Below are 10,000 nucleotides of genomic sequence, written 5' to 3'. Positions count from 1 at the left end.
AAGATCGCTAGCTGCTCATGCTAGCTATAGTAGCTATCAGTTGAGCTCTCGGCTGTCCCATGTACAGACGAGATCAGAAGCTCCTCGTCCCCAAACCTCCACGATACACGAAGAAAGCTGTATATTGTTAACGTGTTTCCGCTTATGTCGGCGGGTTGTATCTGTGAAACTAGCTCTGTTTATCTAACTCTGCTGTGGTCTCACGGCGGCAATTTACTTCCGGGTTGAGCTCGGCGAGAAAGAGCGGATATAACGAGCTGACTCGGCCCCAAACCTCCGCGATACACGTAAGAAAGCTGTGTGTTGTTAACGTGTTAATCATTTTAATTCGGCGGTTGTATCTGAAACTAGCTCTGTTTACATAACTGACGCTGTCTTCCGCGGCATTTGACTTCGGTTTGTGATCGCGAAGAAGAGCGGATATAACGAGCTGACTCGCCCCAAACCTTCGTGTTACACGAAGAAAGCTGTGTGTTGTTCACGCGCTACCCGTTTTAATTCGGCGGGTTATATCTGTGAAACTATGGCTCTGTTTCCGTAACTGCCGCGGTCTCTATTCCGGTTTGAGTTCTGCGAGATGTAAACAAAGAGCACGTGACGCTAAACGTGCCGTGATGTTTCCCCAGCTAACATGACTCAAATAGCTAGTGTAACACTATATTCTATGTCTAAATCGTGAATACAGTAAGAGGCTGGTCATCCTTCTCATGCAGTTATTGAAGGTTACTGGTCTGTTGTTTTGAGTTGAAGTCATTGAATGAGCAGTGTGTGCTGATCAATGCATTGAGTATTCTCATTAAAATAATCTGTTGCTGGTCTGACAGCATTTTAGCCTTATTTGTTCAGCTGTAACTCTCACAATGTAAAATAGACTTGGGGTGCAAATGGAACAATATATCACAATATATTTTAGCATATATTCAGTGATTCACCGTCAGCTCTTTGATCCTTGTTGCAGTGTGACCTGTCGGAGTTGTCTTACAGTCACGGGCAGGACGCAGTGTTACTTGCTCTGGTTACTTGTTTAATGTTGTGATTACTATACGCTATGAAAGGAACCCTTATTTATGCTTAGAATTATGTGATCTAAAGCTGGGGTTCAGAGGTTTTAAAGTGTATTTTGAATATGAATCAGTGCAGCCCCTATATGTTCTTGTTAGACTTTAGAATAGGCCATGCACACTGCTGTAAGTTATTTGCCATTTAATAAACGTTTAATAGACTTTTCAAATAAAGTCACTTTGGTAACTTGTGAGTATCTCAACAAACATCATTACTATAATTTCTAAATGCAGTCTTCTTTTCAATCTGCATTCCAGGTGACACACAATCAGGCTCCTGCTGTGGCAGTGGACACGGAGACGCCTTTAGACTGGACTACATATGATGGATGTGACCCAAATAGAGCTACCGTCAGGTAAGGGAGTATTGTAAACACTGTTGTCTCTATATATGTTGACCTGTACACCATGTAGCTCTATCAAGATAGGGATGTGTTCTCATTGCTTTTCTGATGCAGCATGTCAGTCAGCTAACTCATGGAGTTATTCGATGGACTTCAGATTCAGGGATGAGTCTTAATCTAAAACGCATATGTATCTAGTGTTGCAGCCAGAGAGACATTTAATTTCACATACACGCACGCGTTTGTATCCCTAAGCCGCCATAGTTGATTGAAAGCTTCATTAATATCAACAAAGGTATGGGGGTTTCAAGTCATCTCATTCTCACTTTAAGTGACTTCACATCATTTGTATAACACATTTTAGCATCTAACCTCCGGTTATTATATATATATATATATATATATATATATATGAGGAAGGCCACGGGTCCAGACGGCATCAGCTCAAGGCTCCTCAAATCCTGTGCAGACCAGCTGTGCGGGATAGTGGAGCACGTCTTCAACTTGAGCTTGAGGCTGGGAAAGTACCACAGCTGTGGAAGACCTCCTGTGTGGTACCAGTACCGAAGACCCCGCGGCCCAAGGACCTCAACAGCTTCAGGCCGGTGGCATTAACATCACACCTGATGGAGAGGTTGGTCCTTGTCCAGCTTCGCCCCCTGGTGAGCTCATCGCTGGACCCACTTCAGTTCGCCTACCAACCTGGCATCGGGGTGGATGACGCCGTCATCTTCCTGCTGCAACGATGCCGCTCTCACCTGGAAGAGGCTGGAAACACTGTGAGAGTCATGTTCTTCTCCAGTGCCTTCAACACCATCCAGCCTTTGCTTCTGAGGGACCAGCTGAGCAGTCCGGGTGGACCACCACCTCACCACATGGATCCTGGACTACCTCACCATCCGTCCACAGTATATGAGGATACGGGAGTGTGAGTCAGACCGGTCTCCTGCAGCACGGGGCTCCACAAGGAACCGTTCTGGCTCCATTCCTCTTCACCATCTACACCTCGGACTTCAAGCACAACTCCGACCACGTCTACCTGCAAAAGTTCTCTGATGACTATGTCATCGCCGGCCTGCCTCTGCCGACGATGATAGGGAGTACAGAGAACTGAACCAGGACTTTTGAATGGTGCCAGCGGAACCGCCTCCACGCCAACTCCAGTAAGACCAAGGAGCTGGTGGTGGACTTCACCGTGGTAAATGCTCTCCTCCGTACCAGTGAGCATCCAGGGACTGGACATTGAGATTGTAAAATCTTATAAGTACCTGGGTGTTCACCTGAACAACAAACTGGACTGGGCTGACCACGCACACACACTCTATCAAAGGGACAGAGCAGACTCTTTCTGCTGAGGAGACTGAGGTCCTGAAGACCTTCTTGGACTCTGTGGTGGCATCAGCCATCTTTGATGGAGTGGTGTCCTGAGCAGCAGCATGGCAGCGGCTGACAGAAAGAGGCTGAACAAGCTGCTAAAGAAGGCCAGCAGCGTGTTGGGTGTCCTGTGGATGCTGTGGAGGTGGTGGGGACGGAGGATGATGGCAAAGCTCTCGTCTCTGATGAACCTCCCACCCCATGCAGGACACTCTCGCAGCTCTGCAGCTCCTTCAGGCACCGCGTGATTCCTCCCCGTGTCTGAGGAGAGGAACCACAAGTCCTTCCTTCCTGCTGCTGTCAGGCTGCACAACACACTGCAGGAGATCATGGCAAACTCAACACTTGACTCAGCACTTTACTTTGTTTTCCCCTTGTATATTTAGTATTAGTATTTAGTTTTTTAGTATTTAGTTTTGTGTTTTATAATTATTTCTATTAATGCTCTGATGTGCACCACTGCTGTGATTTTTGAAATTTCCCACTGTGGGACGAATAAAGGTATATATCATATCATATATAGTTCTACTTTGTGAGCTGTTTTAGGTTTTAAAGTGTATTTTGAATATGAATCAGTGCAGCCCCCTATATGTTCTTGTCAGACTTTAGAATAGGCCATGCACACTGCTTTAAGTTATTTGCCATTGAATAGACTTTTCAAATAAAGTCAATTAGGTAACTTGTGAGTATCTCAACAAACATCATAACTATAATTTCTAAATGCAGTCTTTTTCAATCTGAATTCCAGGTGACACACAATCAGGCTCCTGCTGTGGCAGTGGACACGGAGACGCCTTTAGACTGGACTAGCTATGATGGATGTGACCCAAATAGAGCTACAGTCAGGTATGGAGTATTGTAAACACTGTTGTCTCTATATATGTTGACCTGTACACGATGTAGCTCTATCAAGATAGGGATGTGTTCTCATTGCTTTTCTGATGCAGCATGTCAGTCAGCTTACTCATGGAGTTATTCGATGGACTTCAGATTCAGGGATGAGTCTTAATCTAAAACGCATATATATCTAGTGTTGCAGCCAGAGAGACATTTAATTTCACATACACGCACGTTTGTAACCCTAAGCCAAGCCATAGTTGATTGAAAGCTTCATTAATATCAACAAAGGTATGGGGATTTCAGGTCCCTTAAGGGCCAGTGTTTTACTCAATTGCATTTCTCAGTACTATACATTGACCTGTGTTTAAAGAATATACACTAGTCTGAACTAGTCTATCCTTATGTAGCTCTGGTATTTTAGTCAAACTATAAGTGACTTTATATCATTTCGACAAAACATTTCAGGATCTAACCTCAAGTTAAAACAGGTGTAAATGTATACTTAATGAGCTGTTGTATTTGTCAAAGAGGTATTTTGAACATGCTCCATTGCAGGCCGTAATATGTTGTTAAAAGATAACAACCTCACACACACAGTTCATAGTCCATCCTTATGGGGCCGCCCTGATTTCTATCTCACTTTAAAGGATTTCATATTTAACCTCACACACACACACTTTTCTAGTGTATCCTTATGGGGCCCTGTCATCTCATTCTCGCTTTAAGTGACTTCACATCATTTGTACAACACATTTTAGCATTAAACCTCCGGTTATTATATATATATATAGTTCTACTTTGTGAGCTGTTTTAGGTTTTAAAGTGTATTTTGAATATGAATCAGTGCAGCCCCCTATATGTTATTGTTAGACTTTAGAATAGGCCATGCACACTGCTTTAAGTTATTTGCCATTGAATAGACTTTTCAAATAAAGTCAATTCGGTAACTTGTGAGTATCTCAACAAACATCATAACTATAATTTCTAAATGCAGTCTTTTTTTCAATCTGAATTCCAGGTGACACACAATCAGGCTCCTGCTGTGGCAGTGGACATGGAGACGCCTTTAGACTGGACTACCTCTGATGGATGTGACCCAAATAGAGCTACAGTCAGGTAAGGGAGTATTGTAAACACTGTTGTCTCTATATATGTTGACCTGTACACGATGTAGCTCTATCAAGATAGGGATGTGTTCTCATTGCTTTTCTGATGCAGCATGTCAGTCAGCTTACTCATGGAGTTATTCGATGGACTTCAGATTCAGGGATGAGTCTTAATCTAAAACGCATATATATCTAGTGTTGCAGCCAGAGAGACATTTAATTTCACATACACGCACGTTTGTAACCCTAAGCCGCCATAGTTGATTGAAAGCTTCATTGATATCAACAAAGGTATGGGGTTTCAGGTCCCTTAAGGGCCAGTGTTTTACTCAATTGCATTTCTCAGTACTATACATTGACTTGTTCTTAAAGAATATACACTAGTCTGAACTAGTCTATCCTTATGCAGCTCTGGTATTTTAGTCAAACTATAAGTGACTTTATATCATTTCAACAAAACATTTCAGGATCTAACCTCAAGTTAAAACAGGTGTAAATGTATACTTAATGAGCTGTTGTATTTGTCAAAGAGGTATTTTGAACATGCTCCATTGCAGGCCGTAATATGTTGTTAAAAGATAACAACCTCACACACACAGTTCATAGTCCATCCTTATGGGGCCCGCCCTGGATTTCTATCTCACTTTAAAGGATTTCATATTTGACCTCACACACACACACACTTTTCTAGTGTATCCTTATGGGGCCCTGTCATCTCATTCTCGCTTTAAGTGACTTCACATCATTTGTACAACACATTTTAGCATTAAACCTCCGGTTATTATATATATATATAGTTCTACTTTGTGAGCTGTTTTAGGTTTTAAAGTGTATTTTGAATATGAATCAGTGCAGCCCCTATATGTTCTTGTTAGACTTTAGAATAGGCCATGCACACTGCTTTAAGTTATTTGCCATTGAATAGACTTTTCAATTAAAGTCAATTCGGTAACTTGTGAGTATCTCAACAAACATCATAACTATAATTTCTAAATGCAGTCTTTTTTTCAATCTGAATTCCAGGTGACACACAATCAGGCTCCTGCTGTGGCAGTGGACACGGAGACGCCTTTAGACTGGACTAGCTATGATGGATGTGACCCAAATAGAGCTACAGTCAGGTAAGGGAGTATTGTAAACACTGTTGTCTCTATATATGTTGACCTGTACACGATGTAGCTCTATCAAGATAGGGATGTGTTCTCATTGCTTTTCTGATGCAGCATGTCAGTCAGCTAACTCATGGAGTTATTCGATGAACTTCAGATTGAGGGTTTCGCCTTACTCTTAGACTCAGATATCTAGTCTTGCAGCCAGAGAGCCAGTTAACCTCACACACACATTTGTTTCTGGTCCATCCTTATGGGGTCCTGGGATTTCTATCTCACATAAACTGATTTCATGGTTAACCTCACACATGCACACACACTTTTCTTGTTTATCCTTATAGGGCCCTCTCGTCTCATTCACACTTTGAGTGACTTCACATCATTTGTACAACACATTTCAGCATCTAACCTCAGGTTATTACATGCATATATTGTTATACTCTGAGCTGTTATATGTTTTAAAGTATATCTTGAATATGGACCAGTGCAGCTCCCTATTTGTTCTTGTTGGACCTCTAGAGCATGCCATGCACTCTGCTTTAAGTTATGTGCCGTTAAGAAACTGTTTTCAAATAAAGTCATTTTGGTAACTTGTGAGTATCTCAACATGCATCATTACTATAAGTTCTAAATGCAGTCTTTTTTTCAATCTGAATCCCAGGTGACCAACAATCAGGCTGCTGCTGTCGCAGTGGACAACTCTTCAGATATGACTTCCTTGGTGAATGTCTCTCAAATGCAGCTACAGACCAGGTAAGGGAGTAAGGTACACACTGATGTCTCTATATATGTACACGATGTAGCTCTATCAAGATAGGGATGTGTTCTCATTGCTTTTCTGATGCAGCATGTCAGTCAGCTAACTCATGGAGTTATTCGATGAACTTCAGATTGAGGGTTTCGTCTTAATCTTAGACTCGGATATCTAGTCTTGCAGCCAGAGAGCCAGTTAACCTCACACACACACATTTGTTTCTGGTCCATCCTTATGGGGTCCTGGGATTTCTATCTCACATAAACTGATTTCATGGTTAACCTCACACATGCACACACACTTTTCTTGTTTATCCTTATAGGGCCCTCTCGTCTCATTCACACTTTGAGTGACTTCACATCATTTGTACAACACATTTCAGCATCTAACCTCAGGTTATTACATGCATATATTGTTATACTCTGAGCTGTTATATGTTTTAAAGTATATCTTGAATATGGACCAGTGCAGCTCCCTATTTGTTCTTGTTGGACCTCTAGAGCATGCCATGCACTCTGCTTTAAGTTATGTGCCGTTTAAGAAACTGTTTTCAAATAAAGTCATTTTGGTAACTTGTGAGTATCTCAACATGCATCATTACTATAAGTTCTAAATGCAGTCTTTTTTTCAATCTGAATCCCAGGTGGTCAACAATCAGGCTCCTGCTGTCGCAGTGGACAACTCTTCAGATATGACTTCCCTTGGCGAATGTCTCTCAAATGCAGCTACAGACCAGGTAAGGGAGTAAGGTACACACTGATGTCTCTATATATGTACACAATGTAGCTCTATCAAGATAGAGATGTGTTCTCATTGCTTTTCTGATGCAGCATGTCAGTCAGCTAACTCATGGAGTTATTCGATGGACTTCAGATTGAGGGTTTCGTCTTAATCTAAAACAAGTTAAAACAAGTATTAACTTGAGGTTAGATCCTAAAATGTTTTGTTAAAAAGATATAAAGTCACTTATAGTTTGAATAAAACCCCAGGGCCCCATAAGGATAGACTAGAAACAAACATGTGTGTGTATGTGAAATTAACTGTCTCTCTGGCTGCAACACTAGATATATATGTGTAAATGTATACTTAATGAGCTGTCCTCATTTTCAAAGAGGTATTTTGAACATGCTCCATTTTGCAGGCCATAATATGCTGTTGAGACAAAACAACCTCACACACATCCTTGCTTTCCTATCCTTGTGGGGCCCTGGCGTTTTATTTGAACTATAAGTGACTTACCGGTAATATAATTTTAACAAAACACTTTAGGATCTAACCTCAAGTTAATACAGGTATAAATGTATACTTAATGAGCTGTCCTCATTTTCAAAGAGGTATTTTGAACATGCTCCATTTTGCAGGCCATAATATGCTGTTGAGACAAAACAACCTCACACACATCCTTGCTTTCCTATCCTTGTGGGGCCCTGGCGTTTTATTTGAACTATAAGTGACTTAATATAATTTTAACAAAACACTTTAGGATCTAACCTCAAATTAATACAGGTATAAATGTATACTTAATGAGCTGTATTCATTTTCAAAGAGGTATTTTGAACATGCCCCATTTTGTAGGCCATAATATGCTGTTGAGACAAAACAACCTCACACACATCCTTGCTTTCCTATCCTTGTGGGGCCCTGGCGTTTTATTTGAACTATAAGTGACTTAATATAATTTTAACAAAACACTTTAGGATCTAACCTCAAGTTAATACAGGTATAAATGTATACTTAATGAGCTGTCCTCATTTTCAAAGAGGTATTTTGAACATGCTCCATTTTGCAGGCCATAATATGCTGTTGAGACAAAACAACCTCACACACATCCTTGCTTTCCTATCCTTGTGGGGCCCTGGCGTTTTATTTGAACTATAAGTGACTTAATATAATTTTAACAAAACACTTTAGGATCTAACCTCAAGTTAATACAGGTATAAATGTATACTTAATGAGCTGTACTCATTTTCAAAGAGGTATTTTGAACATGCCCCATTTTGCAAGCCATAATATGCTGTTGAGAATGTATTAAGTTTTTTTAAACAAAACTGTTGTGGAGAATAATACTATTTATATTTCTCAGTGACTGTGGGAGTCTTTATGTTCTCTGAACGATGTCAGTACTCCATTGGATAATCTTTGTGTTCGATGCAATAGTGTTTCAGCTCTAATTAAGATGTACAATTCTTAAACCTATAACCTTTTTTGTGCCTACTTAGAGAAACCCACTGCTGTAAAAGAAACTGAGACCACAGGAGTGTGCAGCTGTTGAACGACATTCAAGGAGATTTATTGTACTTAACAAAGTTCCTGGGAAAATGGACTGTCAGCGCTGCATTTCAGCCGAGCCTCAAGCCCTGAGTGACAGAGACTGGAGAGCAGTCAAGTATTTCATTAAAAATAGAATAACATCTCTGAAAACAAAATGTTGTAAAAAGTGAAAAGTAGACTAATGTTGATATTTTCTTTGAGGAAACTTATTAAAGTTGTGGGTGGCACTTTATAATAAGAACACACTATTTAACATTATTAAAGCATGAATACACATTGAGTTCATCATTTATAAAGCATTATTCAAACATGAATCCTCATTAGTAACTCGGTATGCAATTCATTCATTCACAGTTATAAATGTTTAATTCTTGATTAATAAGAGTAGGTTTCACACTTTATAAATGATGGATTTGTCATTTGTAAATGAAGTATTAAGGACTTATAGATGATTACGAAATAATTTGTAAAGTGTTAGTAAATTATTTTAAAAAGCAGCACCATGACATTCAGGTAGTTACTACCATTAGTTTATTAGTTAAGCATGTTCTGTGGACTAATTTAAAGTGAAGACTATTTATGCTTTACAAAGCACTTATAAGCAGTCTCAAAGCCAGCATAAGTCTCAGTTATCTTCTTAACAGAAAAGGAAATAGACACAAGACAAATATGTGAATATGCATTCACATATTACGCAATATGATGGTGTTGATGCCATGTCAGTGGCACGAGTGTTCCATAGTTTGTTGGCACATAGCTACATATTGATTATGCTAGCTATGGCCAGCCCGCCAGTTCTGGCTAGCCTGTTAGCTCGCCAGCTAGCAAGCCCGTCACTGGTCCAGAGAGGCATCGCACGCCGCCACCTTAGTTCTAAGTAGGCCAACCCAGGTGATGGCGAGATACTCATCAATCATTTGTGCGAACAAACTATGAAACATGCTACTGATGTGCATCAGCTAACATCAACTGTTCGGCACTACGTGGCCACACGTGTGCACTCTAGGAGGACCCGATGAGTCCCACGTTGCCTGTTCAGAAAGTCTCAGGCCCATCATCTGGCCAGATTTATTTTTGATCAGGCACTATGATGGGACACAGCGGTCCTTCGCTACGACCAATGCACATCAGTCTGCTGGTA

General features: G+C 40.6%; 1 long non-coding RNA gene across 1 annotated transcript in view; it reads left to right on the top strand.

Moving 5' to 3' along the window:
- LOC130208469 (uncharacterized) overlaps positions 1-8,826 on the top strand; it is a 9,075-nt gene extending 249 nt beyond the window's left edge. Inside the window, exons 2-8 of the long non-coding RNA XR_008834421.1 lie at positions 1,320-1,417; positions 3,528-3,625; positions 4,638-4,735; positions 5,749-5,846; positions 6,496-6,587; positions 7,232-7,324; positions 8,808-8,826. This is a non-coding gene — a long non-coding RNA (uncharacterized LOC130208469). The remainder of the gene's footprint in view (positions 1-1,319; positions 1,418-3,527; positions 3,626-4,637; positions 4,736-5,748; positions 5,847-6,495; positions 6,588-7,231; positions 7,325-8,807) is intronic.
- The last annotated feature ends 1,174 nt before the right edge of the window (positions 8,827-10,000 follow it).

This window comes from Pseudoliparis swirei, chromosome 18 (genome assembly GCF_029220125.1).
Source record: "Pseudoliparis swirei isolate HS2019 ecotype Mariana Trench chromosome 18, NWPU_hadal_v1, whole genome shotgun sequence".
Lineage (NCBI taxonomy): Eukaryota > Metazoa > Chordata > Actinopteri > Perciformes > Liparidae > Pseudoliparis > Pseudoliparis swirei.
This window is presented reverse-complemented; position numbering and strand designations above follow the sequence as displayed.